Consider the following 6,012-nt stretch of genomic DNA (forward strand, 5'->3'; position numbering starts at 1 on the left):
TGAGGGCCGGAGCCGTGCCTTCTGGGAGCGGGACCAGGGTGAGCAAAGGCACGAGTAGGGGAAAGGCGAGCGCTGCTCAGGTGCTCGGGGAGGAGAGGAGCCGACTCGCAGGAGGGGTGGGACCGTAGCATGAAGTAGAAGGGGCGGGGCCGGGTGTGGCAGGAGAGCGGGGTGGATCCTGTATTGACAGAGGCGGGAGGGGGGCAGGCGTGACAGGAGAGGAGGCGGGCCCATGAAGTGACCAGGATGGGGTGGGGTTTGGGACTGACAGATGACAGGTTGGGTTAAGGCGGGGCTTGAACGGGAAAGAGCGTGGATAACGAGAGAAGGTGGGTCAAGTCCAAGGTGGAGTCTCCCCGTGGTCTGATTGCACAAGCCTGTCACCCACAGAGTTGAAAAGCCAGGTGGAGTAGGGTTTTTTTCTGGGTGTCTTCTGGGATCACTTTCCCTCAAAGCACTATCCCTCCATTCGGAGTAAACTCTTCCCCTCCATCCTCAGGAAAAAAAAAAAAATCCTCCCACGACGTCTAGGGCATGGCCCCTCTCTGTTAACGTTTGTGCTAGCTCAGATTTTCTCTCTCCCCGCCCCACACCGAGATTATATCTTCACTCTCCCTGGCTCCACAAATTCCCATCCAGCTCTAAAGTACAAGATTCATTGAAGATTAGGAGGTGTGTCCAGGTCTTTGCTAATATACCTACCTCCTCATTGCACAAATGGTATATTCAGGGAAAGGAATGTGTGCAAGGTCCCAGAGCAAAACAACGACCAAGTTAGGGCCAAACCTAAATTTCTTGACTCCAAGTCTTTTTATATCCTCACAAGCTAAGGCTTGTGAAATACTGTACCAAAGGCTATGCAAATAGGAGAAATTACTCATATCCTTCTTCCCTTCCCAGACTCTTTACTTGACCAAGAGACCACGCCCACCTGCCGCACCTGGGCTCAATTACCTCTAGCTGACCTCTAGCTGTTCCACTCCAGAAAGGAGGGGCCAGGCAGGACCCTCCATCTCCCACCTGCACTCACCACCAAGAAAAGCCCACACTACCTGTCAGTTCACAAAATGTCTGTCAAGGCAAGGAGGAACCTTAAATATTTAACTCCAAGAGTGATTTTGAGGCCCAGAGCTGACAACCCCCATCTCCTGAAGCCTACACAGGGTTTGTGACCACATCAGGCCCATCCCCCTTTCCCACCTGTTCCCTTGTTCTTTGCCCAGCTAACCACAAGCCCAGCACACCTTAAACTGAAAATAATACTTCCATGTTCAAACCTATGGTCCAGAGCCTACCCAATCCTGAGGGGAGGGTCTCAGATCGCATGGACCCCACAGAGAAGACAGATGCTTTATCGAAGAGACATTACAGTCAACAGGCACACACTTCACTGAAGGTACGTGGACTCCACTAAGGGAGCACAGATCTTGCTGAGGGGTCTCAGATCTCACTGAAGGGCTATGGACCCTGCTAATAGGACTTGAATGGTGTTGAAGGTCACAGACCCTACTGGGGGGACATGGGTTTCCCTCTAGGACAGTGATGGCGAACCTTTTGAGCTCGGCGTGTCAGCATTTTGAAAAACCCTAACTTAACTCTGGTGCCGTGTCACATATAGAAATTTTTTGACAGTTGAAACCATAGTAAAACAAAGACTTATATTTTTGATATTTATTTTATATATTTAAATGCCATTTAACAAAGAAAAATCAACCAAAAAAAATGAGTTCACGTGTCACCTCTGACACCCGTGTCATAGGTTTGCCATCACTGCTCTAGGAGATACCAAAGATATAGATTTTACTAAAAATATGTTGACCCCACTAGGGGGACTCACACCCCACTGAGGGAATGGACATCAATGACGGGACACGGACCTCATTTAGTTAAGACATGCCCTACTGGGGGGAATAATACTTCACTGAAGCATAATAAGCCCTATGGACTTCACTGAGAAGATACTAGCCTCTCTGGGGGGAGAAAGGCACAAGCAATGGGCACACAGTCCCAGGTATAGGGTATAGACAGTCACAGCTTTGGGCAGCCCTCTTCCTCTCCCCTCTCCCCAAACCTTCTCCCAAGTCCTAGAGCTGTTCCCAACCCATACTGCCCCCTCCTGTCGACAGTTACCAATGCATGTTCTGGGCCCATAATAGATTCCCCACCCCACCCACTCCACCCACCCCTACCCCCCTTGTAGATTTTCAAACTGTCCTGGAGTGAAAGAGGGGATGTATGCCCAGGGGCTTGACCAGCCCCTTCCCTCTCCCTCCCTGTGAACTGTATGAAGAGAGTTTGGACAAGAAGCCTAATAAAGAGCGAACCCCTCATCCTTGGAAATGGGAAAATAGTGCAAGCTATACTGTAGTTGGAATTCCTAAGCGTGGGAAGAGGATGGGTAAGGTTGGATGAGATAAGAATCCACAAGGTTAAAGACATGAAAATAATGATAATAATGACATTTATTAAGTAGGGCCAAGAACTACACTAAAAGCTTTCTACCTGTTGCTTAATCCTCACAACAACCCCCTGAGATGGATACTGTTAATCTCTCCAGTTGTCAGATGAGGAAACGGACACCAAAGAAGATGAAGTGTCTGACCCAAGATCACACAGTGTGTAAGTGGTGGCACAGGAAATCGAACACAGACACCTAGACCACAAAGACCCACTCCCCACTCCCCCACCCCACCCCACCCCACTCCTGCCACACCGTCATGCCCATTGTTCCTTTCTTAAAGCGTCCTTTCCAGACCACATCAAAAACTCTTAAAATGATGGTAACTATTCAGGTTCCAGAGACCCCCATCCCAGAGTCCTAAACCATGCTCTCTAGAGTGGAATCTGGGAGTTTGCTCGTAGGGATCCTAAGACACACTGGGTTTAGGTCAGGGGTACCAGAAGGGGTTGGGCTTGAAAGAGGAGTCTGAGAAGTGGGGGGGGGGGGGGGGGGGGGGGCACAAGCCTGTCACCCACAGAGTTGAAAAGCCAGGTGGAGTAGGGTTTTTTTCTGGGTGTCTTCTGGGATCACTTTCCCTCAAAGCACTATCCCTCCATTCGGAGTAAACTCTTCCCCTCCATCCTCAGGAAAAAAAAAAAAATCCTCCCACGACGTCTAGGGCATGGCCCCTCTCTGTTAACGTTTGTGCTAGCTCAGATTTTCTCTCTCCCCGCCCCACACCGAGATTATATCTTCACTCTCCCTGGCTCCACAAATTCCCATCCAGCTCTAAAGTACAAGATTCATTGAAGATTAGGAGGTGTGTCCAGGTCTTTGCTAATATACCTACCTCCTCATTGCACAAATGGTATATTCAGGGAAAGGAATGTGTGCAAGGTCCCAGAGCAAAACAACGACCAAGTTAGGGCCAAACCTAAGTTTCTTGACTCCAAGTCTTTTTATATCCTCACAAGCTAAGGCTTGTGAAATACTGTACCAAAGGCTATGCAAATAGGAGAAATTACTCATATCCTTCTTCCCTTCCCAGACTCTTTACTTGACCAAGAGACCACGCCCACCTGCCGCACCTGGGCTCAATTACCTCTAGCTGACCTCTAGCTGTTCCACTCCAGAAAGGAGGGGCCAGGCAGGACCCTCCATCTCCCACCTGCACTCACCACCAAGAAAAGCCCACACTACCTGTCAGTTCACAAAATGTCTGTCAAGGCAAGGAGGAACCTTAAATATTTAACTCCAAGAGTGATTTTGAGGCCCAGAGCTGACAACCCCCATCTCCTGAAGCCTACACAGGGTTTGTGACCACATCAGGCCCATCCCCCTTTCCCACCTGTTCCCTTGTTCTTTGCCCAGCTAACCACAAGCCCAGCACACCTTAAACTGAAAATAATACTTCCATGTTCAAACCTATGGTCCAGAGCCTACCCAATCCTGAGGGGAGGGTCTCAGATCGCATGGACCCCACAGAGAAGACAGATGCTTTATCGAAGAGACATTACAGTCAACAGGCACACACTTCACTGAAGGTACGTGGACTCCACTAAGGGAGCACAGATCTTGCTGAGGGGTCTCAGATCTCACTGAAGGGCTATGGACCCTGCTAATAGGACTTGAATGGTGTTGAAGGTCACAGACCCTACTGGGGGGACATGGGTTTCCCTCTAGGACAGTGATGGCGAACCTTTTGAGCTCGGCGTGTCAGCATTTTGAAAAACCCTAACTTAACTCTGGTGCCGTGTCACATATAGAAATTTTTTGACAGTTGAAACCATAGTAAAACAAAGACTTATATTTTTGATATTTATTTTATATATTTAAATGCCATTTAACAAAGAAAAATCAACCAAAAAAAATGAGTTCGCGTGTCACCTCTGACACCCGTGTCATAGGTTTGCCATCACTGCTCTAGGAGATACCAAAGATATAGATTTTACTAAAAATATGTTGACCCCACTAGGGGGACTCACACCCCACTGAGGGAATGGACATCAATGACGGGACACGGACCTCATTTAGTTAAGACATGCCCTACTGGGGGGAATAATACTTCACTGAAGCATAATAAGCCCTATGGACTTCACTGAGAAGATACTAGCCTCTCTGGGGGGAGAAAGGCACAAGCAATGGGCACACAGTCCCAGGTATAGGGTATAGACAGTCACAGCTTTGGGCAGCCCTCTTCCTCTCCCCTCTCCCCAAACCTTCTCCCAAGTCCTAGAGCTGTTCCCAACCCATACTGCCCCCTCCTGTCGACAGTTACCAATGCATGTTCTGGGCCCATAATAGATTCCCCACCCCACCCACTCCACCCACCCCTACCCCCCTTGTAGATTTTCAAACTGTCCTGGAGTGAAAGAGGGGATGTATGCCCAGGGGCTTGACCAGCCCCTTCCCTCTCCCTCCCTGTGAACTGTATGAAGAGAGTTTGGACAAGAAGCCTAATAAAGAGCGAACCCCTCATCCTTGGAAATGGGAAAATAGTGCAAGCTATACTGTAGTTGGAATTCCTAAGCGTGGGAAGAGGATGGGTAAGGTTGGATGAGATAAGAATCCACAAGGTTAAAGACATGAAAATAATGATAATAATGACATTTATTAAGTAGGGCCAAGAACTACACTAAAAGCTTTCTACCTGTTGCTTAATCCTCACAACAACCCCCTGAGATGGATACTGTTAATCTCTCCAGTTGTCAGATGAGGAAACGGACACCAAAGAAGATGAAGTGTCTGACCCAAGATCACACAGTGTGTAAGTGGTGGCACAGGAAATCGAACACAGACACCTAGACCACAAAGACCCACTCCCCACTCCCCCACCCCACCCCACCCCACTCCTGCCACACCGTCATGCCCATTGTTCCTTTCTTAAAGCGTCCTTTCCAGACCACATCAAAAACTCTTAAAATGATGGTAACTATTCAGGTTCCAGAGACCCCCATCCCAGAGTCCTAAACCATGCTCTCTAGAGTGGAATCTGGGAGTTTGCTCGTAGGGATCCTAAGACACACTGGGTTTAGGTCAGGGGTACCAGAAGGGGTTGGGCTTGAAAGAGGAGTCTGAGAAGTGGGGGGGGGGGCAGTGAGGGATCTGACGTCTGAGAAGGGACGTCCAAAGGAGGGGTGCAGTCTGAGGATGAAGCAGGTGTTGGAGGGGGCCAGGGGCAGGGAGTCAGGTCAAAAGAGGAATCTGGGGTCGGAGGAGTCCGAGATCGGAGGAAAAGGATCTTGGAATCCAAGAAGGGGTCTGGGATCAGAGGGGTCTGGGATCGGAGGAAGAACCGGGTTAAACCGGGTTTACGGCCAGTGGAAGAGTCTGGGGCCTGAGGAGGATTCTAGCTCCAACTGGAAGAGGGGATTTGGCCGCCGGCTGCATAAGGTCCTGAATCACTAAGGTCGCGCTTGTAACGTGCTCTTCTCCGCGATCTCCCACTTCGCGACCCGGCATTGCCCTCCGGCCTCTGCAAAGATAACCCCATCTCCACCTGCGCGCCTACTGCCCGCTGACAGCGCTGACAGCGCGGAGCCGGGCGGGAGCGAGTCAGACCCCGACAAGCG

At 49.8% G+C, this 6,012-nt stretch overlaps 1 protein-coding gene across 2 annotated transcripts in view; it reads right to left on the minus strand.

Annotated features, from left to right (window-relative positions):
- Positions 1–6,012, minus strand: part of ACSS2 (acyl-CoA synthetase short-chain family member 2) — a 61,952-nt gene that overhangs the window by 55,360 nt on the left and 580 nt on the right. The gene's annotated exons all lie outside the window — the stretch shown is intronic.

This window comes from Myotis brandtii, unplaced genomic scaffold (genome assembly GCF_000412655.1).
Source record: "Myotis brandtii unplaced genomic scaffold, ASM41265v1 scaffold61, whole genome shotgun sequence".
In the NCBI taxonomy this organism is placed as follows: Eukaryota; Metazoa; Chordata; class Mammalia; order Chiroptera; family Vespertilionidae; genus Myotis; species Myotis brandtii.